This window comes from Triticum aestivum, chromosome 1A (genome assembly GCF_018294505.1).
Source record: "Triticum aestivum cultivar Chinese Spring chromosome 1A, IWGSC CS RefSeq v2.1, whole genome shotgun sequence".
Lineage (NCBI taxonomy): Eukaryota > Viridiplantae > Streptophyta > Magnoliopsida > Poales > Poaceae > Triticum > Triticum aestivum.
This window is the reverse complement of record NC_057794.1, coordinates 180,525,593-180,535,383: the sequence shown is the minus strand read 5'-3', so window position 1 is coordinate 180,535,383 and position 9,791 is coordinate 180,525,593.

Genomic DNA, 9,791 nt, shown 5'->3' with positions numbered 1-9,791 from the left:
CCATCACGGCTAGACACGCGGTTGATGCATTTTAATTATGTTAAGTGTCAAGTTCTCTACAATCGGATATTAACAAATTCCCATCTGCCCATAATTGCGGGCACGACTTTTGAAAGTTCAAACCCTGTAGGGGTGTCCCAACTTAGCCCGTCACAAGCTCTCATGGTCAACGAAGGATATTCCTTCTCCTAGGAAGACCCGATCAGACTCGGAATCCCAGTTACAAGACATCTCGACAATGGTAAAAGAAGACCAGCAAAGGCGCCCGATGCACCGACATCCTGATAGGAGCTGCACATATCTCGTTCTCAGGGCAACACCGGATGAGCAGTCCGTACAACTAAAACCAACCCTCAAGTTTCCCCGAGGTGGCGCTGCAAGGGGCTCTAGTTCGGACCAACACTTAGAGAATCACTGGCCCGGGGGGGTGTTGAAATAAAGATGACCCTTGAGTCTGCATAACCTAAGGGAAGGTGATAGGTTGTTAGTGCAAACGGTAAAACCAAGGTTGGGCCTTGCTGGAGGAGTTTTATTCAAGGCGAATTGTCAAGGGGTTCCCATTATAACCCGACCGCGTAAGGAACGCAAAATCAAGGAACATAACACCGATATGACAGAAACTAGGGCGGCAAGAGTGGAACAAAACACCAGGCATAAGGCCGAGCCTTCCACCCTTTACCAAGTATATAGGTGCATTAAAGTAAACAAGATATAATAATGATATCCAATCAAATATCCATGTTCCAACAAGGAACAAACTTCATCTTCACCTGCAACTAACAACGCTATAAGAGGGGTTGAGCAAAAGCGGTAACATAGCCAAACAACGCTTTGCTAGGAAGGTGGGTTAGAGGCATGACATGGCAAAATGGGAGGCATGCTAAAGCAGGTGGTAGGTATCGCGGCATAGCAATAGATCGAGCAACTAGCAAGCAAAGGTAGAAGTGATTTCGAGGGTATGGTCATCTTGCCTGTGATCCCGCAAGGAACAAGAACGAGTCCATGAAGAATACAAGCGGACGAAGTTGAAGAAATCCTCACAAACGCGACGTTATCGGAACCAACCCGAAGAAGCAACACCTGAAAGAAGCACACAACATAGTAAACAACCAACACATGAACATGGCATGATGCACAATCGAGTATGATGCATGTCCGGTTTAAATATGCATGGCATGGCAAAGTGCACAAACAACGCTACAAATTAAGTGGAGCTCAATATGCAACGAGTTGCATATTGATGGAACACCACATTCAAGTTATTTAGTTTGATCTCGTTTATGTACCCAACAATATTAAATGTTGATTAACATGGCAACAGGTGAAGCAAAAGAAAACTACATATCTAGGCAAGTTTAAATGAGGCCGGAAACAACGAACAACAAATTCTGGTAAAACCCCATATGAATATTTTAAGGTTTGGTACTTTTCTGCCCTAAACACAATTTTAGAGTTATCAAACAAGCAAAGTAAGTACACCATGTTAAACTAGGCATTTTTCTTCCCCATTTACATATAAAGTTTGTTAGGTTCGGAGCTATGGTTATTTAGTTATGAATTAAAGCATTTTAGCATGGCATTTATGCAAATTAAACAAACAACACATTTAAACATTTTAAACATGGGTGAAAGTGATATATTATGAAACTAGATGAATTTCTAAGCATGTTTCATTTATAACTTATTTACATAGGATGCATGGTTATTTAGTTATGAGCATTTTAATATGATGGCATTAGCTATAAATATGCATGCACTGGAAATTTAAATGAATCCACAGGCAGAAAAAAAACATGCATGGGCCCGAAGCATTAGAGTGCAGCGGCCCAGAAAGATTTGGCCCAAGCGGCTGAGTGGGTGTGAGACAGAGAGGATGACGAGTGGGGTCCCACTATCATAGAGGGGACATAGGCAAAAGAAATTGGGGCTCTAAATATGCTCCTGAGGGGGTTCGAACCCGGGTCTACGGGTTAAGCGGGAGAGGGTCGAACCACCGGGCTAGGTCTCAGTGTTTGAAACAGGGGAGGCAGCGTTCCTTTAGAACCATTACAAAGCGGAAGCTGGCTTCCTCTCCGTTGCCAGAGAAGAAGGCGATGACGCCGGCGAGCAACGATGGAGGAGCAGGGCTCTGGATGCGACAGCGGGGTTGCGGAACAGGGGAAGGGTGATACTGCAAGGGCGCGGGAACGAAACGGCTGCTACTAGCCGTTGTCGTGCGCGTGCGCGAGCCACAGAACAAGGGCTTCGAGAATGAGCTCGAACAGGAGCTCGTCTCGGCCGCGGTAACGAGGCGTTGGCTGTGTGCATGAGCGCGTGGAGCTGCGGTTGCGTGCGCATGCGCGAACACTTGAGGCAAGGATGCATCAAGGCGGCAAGGTGAATCGAAGCAGGGGCCCGAGCAGGGCGAGCGGGAGACAAGATCCGGACGGGGCACGACCGCGTTTTTCTGAAAGTTTCAGAGATCTGCCGGAGCAGCGAGGGCACGACAATGGCATGGATCTAGTGGTGACTCCGGTGACCTAAACTTGGCAGGAAGAAGAGGGAGGGAAGCAGGTATACCTAACTCACCCTAGGACACGGTGACGGAGACGGAGACGAACCAGCGGCGACGCAGTCGTGCTCTGAACTCGACGTAGTTCCTGTCCGAGGAAGAAGTAAGCAGGGGAGGACACCAGGCGTGGGGCTTGGCGACTCCTTAGGCGATGCAGGGGAAGCAGTGGGCGAATAGGACGTCGACAAACTGGCTGGACACGGTTGGCGAGGAAGAAGGCGAAGGGGTTCACGGCGGCGACATGGCTGGTCCTCCGATGACCTCGGCGTGGGGGCTGGTTCTCGATCTAGAAGCGCCCCTAGGGTTTCTTGAGAGAGGGGAAAGCGAGAGGGAGTGGGTGGCTTGCAGCTGGCGCGGATGGGCTGCGGATAAGGGTAGGGATGAGGCTGTGCGCGCTCACGTGACCACGACGTGGCCATGTGCACGGCAGGGCTGGAGGTCGATGAAAAGGTAAGGGGCGGGTGCACTGTAGCCAGAGGTTGACATATGGGGCCGGCCTAACCACGTGGCTACGCCGCAACGAGGCGAGTGGGGAGGGGGGGGGGTAGGCTCAGGCGTGGGTGAGAAAAACATGAGAGGGAGAGGGCGCGGGTGGCTGAGCAGGCTGGCTGGTGCGCTTGGCCTGCTGGCGCGCGGGGTTAGCTGGGCCAGCCTGGGAGGCCGAGGCCCAGGTAGGCGAGCGCTGCTGGGTTGCACTTCTGATGCTGCTTTCTTTCCTTTCCATTTCTTTAGACAGAAATACAAAAAGGAAAGAGCAGGGAAAAAATAGAGGAGCTAGAGAAATATAAAAATATTCCCATGATTCTGAAAATGTGCCCTATTTAATAAAATTGGTTTGGAGATTTTTAAAGGAAGTAAAAATAATTCAAGCTTGAAATAAATTCAAACTTGAACCATTCTAAACCCTAACCAAAACAATTCCAATTGAGATGAAATTTGGCACAGAGGCTAGGTACATGGTGTTAGAAAATTGGGCAAAAGATGAACAACAAAAGAGAAGGGAAAGTGGCACTTGCAGAAATGGAAGAAAGGGAAGGAAGGAGGAGTGATGGTGCAAGAACCACACATGGAGCATGCAACAATACAACATGCATGAATATGACAATCCACATGATGATTATGAGAGTGCAAAACAGACACAAGCACTAATGCAATAAGACAAGGCAAGAACAACGAATAACTGGAAGGCATCTGGTGCAATGGTCTCGGGGCATTACAACACTCCACCACTACAAGAGGATCTCGTCCCGAGATCTAGGATGGCACCGGAGAGAAACGGAAGAGGAAGAGTAGAGGTAAAACTAAGTTGCTTCTTGGAAAAACAAATGAAACCAAAGAACCTTGCGAAGGTTGAACAAATTGAAAGAAAGAATACAACAAAGATGAACGCAGTTGAAAACACTCCGTTGGAACAGAGGAACAAGGAACATTACTAGAACCTTGTAGGTTAGAAAACATAAGAAAAAGGTTACAATGGACAAGAACTACATGCAAGCACTCCGGTTGAGACGAGATGTACAAGGAACGATAAAGACCAAATACATCAAACTCTGTTTGGAAAAGGAAGGCTTAGCATATGAACTTGGCAAAATGAAAGCACTTGGACGAGACTCCGGTTAGAAGAGGAATGGTATCCACAACACTCTGGTTAAAACAAGATAGAGGAGGAAAAAGAATGATATAATTTGGACAGCACTCCGACTGTAAAAGGAAGGAAATGAACATGAACTTGACAAGATGAGAGTATACTTGATGAAATCACAACACAATACCTCTGAAACTCTTGAAAGAATGGCACACGGGGGGTAAGAAATCAGACAACACTACGTTTGAGAGAGGCAAAACTTGATAGAAAGGGAAGAACTTAAAAAGAGGGCTCGACACTCCGGTTAAATGGATAAGCACGAAAAGAACATGATCCTCACCATTCGAGATGATGAGAGAAAGGAGCAACATCATGATGCCTCTGGTTGAAGGAATAGAAGGAAGATGGTCGGAACAAAAGAACGGAGAAGAAAATGACAACTTCTACCTCAAATGAGCTTGAAAAAGCCTCTTTAGGAGAAGGGTCGAACGGAGTTGTTGGAAAACCAACAACGAGAAGAGTAAGCTTGTTGTAGGCTTATGGAAAACATCCCAAAATTATGAGGTGAAATTCTGGCACTAACGGAAATAATAGATTGGATTGATATCAACAAGGAGACGAGAAACTTATTTCACCGGGAGGATACATGAAGAACTTGGATCATTTATAATCACCATAAATAGCAACAATCCTTAGGGAAAGCTTTAGGTGAAATATAACCTAGTCTAACTCCAATGAAGAGATTGATTGTATGAAAAGATGTCTTGAGCGAAGAGAAAATGATGGATTCATATATGTCACTCTTGAAAACTTGTGAATCATGAAACACGAAGGGAAATTATCAACAATGACATAACACCACCTCAAAAGATGAGATATGAAAGAATTGCACTTCGGAATGCAACATGAAGAATGCTTGAGCTCCTCTGAAAAGAATCTTGATGAACGCTTCGAGAAGGAATCCTTTATGAACCATCATGTAGAGCCCCCATGAAGAACTCTGGTAATAAAGGATGATTGGATGGATCTTCGCGGCGAGATAAAGCGGATAAACTGGAGCTCCAGAAAAGAAAGATGAACAACTGAAATCGAGAATTTGATGAGCCTCCGGAATAAGGAATTAATCATTTGGGTGAAACAAGAATAAGAATTACATTATGTGTATCCTTCACCAATTTAAATTGATGACAATCAACGGATTGCATACAACTTATTCTGGTAGAAAGGATTAAGACAGAAATTGATAACTTGATAAGGTCTTCAATGAAATACCGGTAGGATTGAAACAACGAATGAATGATGAAGAAACACCGGGAAGGATTAGAAAATAAATGAAGATGCTTGAGAGAACTTAGATACATGAGAACGAAGAGATGACGAGCTGATAAGAGAACACTTGAACGATGCACCGGTAAGATTTAGAGAATGAGAGCTGAAAGCTGAGAATGAATAATTCTGAGATGAAGGGCTTCGGAGAATCAAACAAAAAAGACTTCTGAATTGCTCCGGGTGGGTGAAAAGAATCTCACAAACTAATACAATTATGAGAGGATATCATGAATCTAGAATCAAGAATCTTGAAGAGGATGGAGCAAGAAATGGAGCAAAAACTCTTCTTCGGTCTTCAAATGTTGAGAATGACGACGAGAAACACCACCATGAATTGTTGAGATACTCTGGGATGAATAATAGAAAGGTTGACCCAACGATGAAAGATCTTGGAGAAAGACATCTGACTGATGATAACTCATTCTTACGTCAAACTTTAAAAGATTTGATAATTGCTCCGGGATAATTAGAAGAGTCAGGTAAAATCATGGGAAAAGACCTGTGGGTTAGGGCCCACTCAAGATAAACACCATTGAAATGATTTGAAGAGAGATTGCACCGGTTGAATTAAATAGCTTGTATGAGATAACATCCTCAAAAGAGCTTGAATGAATGCAGAGTGGAAACATGAATCTTCAAGATATCTTGAGCACTCCAGAACAAATGAATAGCGAGAGGTGAAAGATTAAGAGGTGCAACGGCATGGGAAAACATTTGAAATGAGGAAAAGGATATGATCAATAAAGCTTGAATTGAAACCACCAGAGAAGAAAAGAAAACGAAGAATGATGAAATTCTAGAATGTGGAGGCTTCACATGCATAAGATGGCACTACAAAAAAATACACTTTCGTGATGATACGTGTTTGTCACAGTAGGTCGCTTTTTTTGTCATGCATGTACATCCATGACAAATTTATGACAGAATCAAGATAGTCATACCTGTGCTGTCGTAGAAGTGTTCCATGACATTACCAAAATTATCATCACGGAAATGTCCACTTCCATTACGATAAATCACGTGTCACAGAAGTGCTTTCATCAAGGGTGACTGACACGTGGCATCCACCATAACAGAACAACGTTAAGCTATTGGGTCGGGTTTTGGATCCGATAACCCGTTAACAGCCCCGACCAATGGGGATTTTCCACGTGTAAAATCATCATTGGCTAGAGGAAACACGTGTCGGCTCATCTTCTGGACAGATGTCATCCACTCACTGGATAGAAGGCGCCTATGATACATCGACACGTGGCACGACCCAACAAGTTTAAATGGGCCGGCCCAACTAAAGGCCCACAGGATTTTGCGGACCATAATGGGCCGGCCCAGCTAAAGGCCCACGAGATTTTGCGGACCATATTGGGCTGGCCCAGCTAAAGGCCCACAAGATTTCGTGGGCCATAATGGGTCGGCCCAGGTAAAGGGCCACAAGATTTTCGTCTGCCATAATAGGCCGGCCCAGGTAAAGGCCCACAAAATTCTTGCGGATCATAATGGGCCGGCCCAGCTAAAGGCCCATGAGATTTCGCTGACATTAATGGGCCGGCCCAGCTGTAGGCCCACAAGATTTTGAGGACCCTAGTAGGCCGGCCTGTTAATTGGCTGCCATGTTTTGGGCCAAATGCCGGCCCATATTTGATCCAGTCTATTAATGGCCTGCCATGCTCCGGGCCTAATAGTGGCCCATATGAGATCCGACCCATTAAAAGCCTACCACGTTCTGGGCCAAATTACGGCCCAGATCAGGTCTGGCCCTTTAAGAGGTTTTGGGCCTAATTATGGCCCAGATCAGATTCTGCCTGTCAATTGGACACTATGCTTTTGGGCCCACTTGCTAAAGGCCCACTTAGTAATTTGGCCTGATATTAGTTTTGTCCTGTTAAGGGCCCGTTTAACATTTCGGCCCTATATTAATTTTAGCCTGTTAAAAGCCCGTCATATAGTTGGGCCTAACTACGGCCCGGTTTGCATCCGGCCTGCTCGCAGCCGATATCTGATTGGGCCAAATAAGGACCGAGACAATTTTTCGGCCTGTTAAAAGCCCATGATTTGATTCGCACAATCATGGGCCGGGGTTCATTTCGGGATGCTGCCGGCCCGTGAGCTGATCGGCACGTTTCAGGCCCAACCTACATCGTGATTGCATGACGGCCCGATTATGTACCGTAATTTTACGGTTTGGCCGGTTTACTGCAAAGACAGGATATATATACAGTAAAATAACTACAGCATTGTGAATAAGAAAAAACCTATACTATACAATAAAGAAATTACATCATATTACATCCACGGGCATCAAAGTTTGCCACTATGATAATAAAGCACAAGCAGACAGCAGATTACATACACTGGGCTCATAGATCGCCACCAGTGCAAATAAACACGCCGACAAAATAATATACAAAACCGACAGCACTTCAATAGAGTTCAAGAAAGGTTAGCCCTGCTGGGGAGCTGCAGCGCAAGCAGCTGAGCAAGATGATGAGACTGCGCATGTTCAACACTTATATCTTCCTCACTCTGAAAGATAAACAAGTAGACAGATGAAAGGTTTTGCACATAAAAGTATCAGTGCTGACAATTCATCACATTTCTTACCGGCGAATAAAGTGACACATTTTAAATTTGCATTAACACAATATGGTATTGTTCAGGTCAAGACATGGCAGGAAATAACATTGTGAAGGAGTTGGCAGCTTCACGACACCACTGGATTACAGATCAAGAACTCATAAGTATCAATGGTTAGTGTGCTGTCAATTTATACCATTTCAGATTGGCAAATAAAGAGACAGTTTAAATAATAGTAGAATGATATGACATTGTTCATAGGTAAGACATTGCAGAATATGACATTGTGCTGTAGTGGGTCGGTTCACCACACCACTGGATTACGGATGAAGAACAGAAGCATACATGAAGTGCAAAAGAAGATCACTTGCTTTGTATAGTTTAATTTACATGGTATGAAGAAGGAAGTTGGTTGTACAACTAAAAACTTAAATTGAGAAAGGACAAACTTTTGTTTATGAACTACATAATAAACTTTAAACAAGCAATTTGATGCAAACACCAAAAATAAACAGCTGTTGCAGTCATGCCTAACCAAATATATACAACAAAGTTTGAAGGCTTGAGATGGACAAACTTACATTATTGGTGAAGAGAGGCTCTATAAAGGCCTTGTCCATGCTGATGGGGGGGGGGCAATTCAAGAAGTTTACCACAGAATCTTCTTCAAAAGCATTGCCTTTATTCTACATTTTGTTAAGAGTAAATATAGATGTGATAATATATGAAAAAATGGAGAATATTTAAGATAAGATGAAGAGCGATGCTACATAACCAAGTAGCTATAAATGTAAGTGCAGCGATACGGGCAAAAGGTACAACCAAGAGCAATGCACAGTTAAACTTCTTCAGTACCAACCTTATGGTAAGAGTAAATATAGATCTGATGTGTAGAAAATGGAGGGCAACGGAAAATAAGTTGCAGAGTGATGGTACATGAACAACTACCTGTCATTATAAGTACACTGATAAAGGACAACATGTACTTACAAGAACAATGGAGAGCTAAAAAAACATTGGCATTGGATATATTCTACACTAATGTAACTATTCATACAAATCAGATAATTTGGAGCAAACAATTGATAAGCAAGCTATCATGCATACTGTTGTCACATAATGAACCAGCTATGTATGCAAGTACAGTGATACAGGACAACAGGTACTAACAAGAGCAAAGCAGTGGGCAGCATATTTGCAATATCCCGTTGTTCTTGTCAAACCGAAATTCTTCTTTGAGCAGATTTCCTGCAAAAAAGATCCATAAGGCACATGCGGAAAAGTAGAAGTTCAAATTGTCATGTGATTTCATAGACAATACCTCATCCTGGGAACAAGACTAGTGCATAAAAAGGTTTTTCCATTCAATGTCTTCTAAATTTAGCACAGGAGACTTCACCGGAAATTCGTTTATAGACTTGCCATCAAAGTGTGATTTCCTCAGGTAACACCGCTACTGCTGCAATGTTGCCTTGAAAAGCACAAGCAAGCTTTGATCGTCATGACTATCCAGACTGACCCTTGCCTAGTTACAACAATGTGATGTAAATCATTCATGTGTTCAATCAGCAGAAAACAGGAAAACAATAACCATGAATAATAGCACTTACACGTAAGTTGGACAGGAAGATGTGAAAATGGTGTTTGTCTTCACAATAATCTTCCCATGATGGGAATATATGCACGTAGTCCCTAACAACATTGAAATCATTGTCTTTTAAACTGGGAATAAATGGAATGCGGTTCCAATCT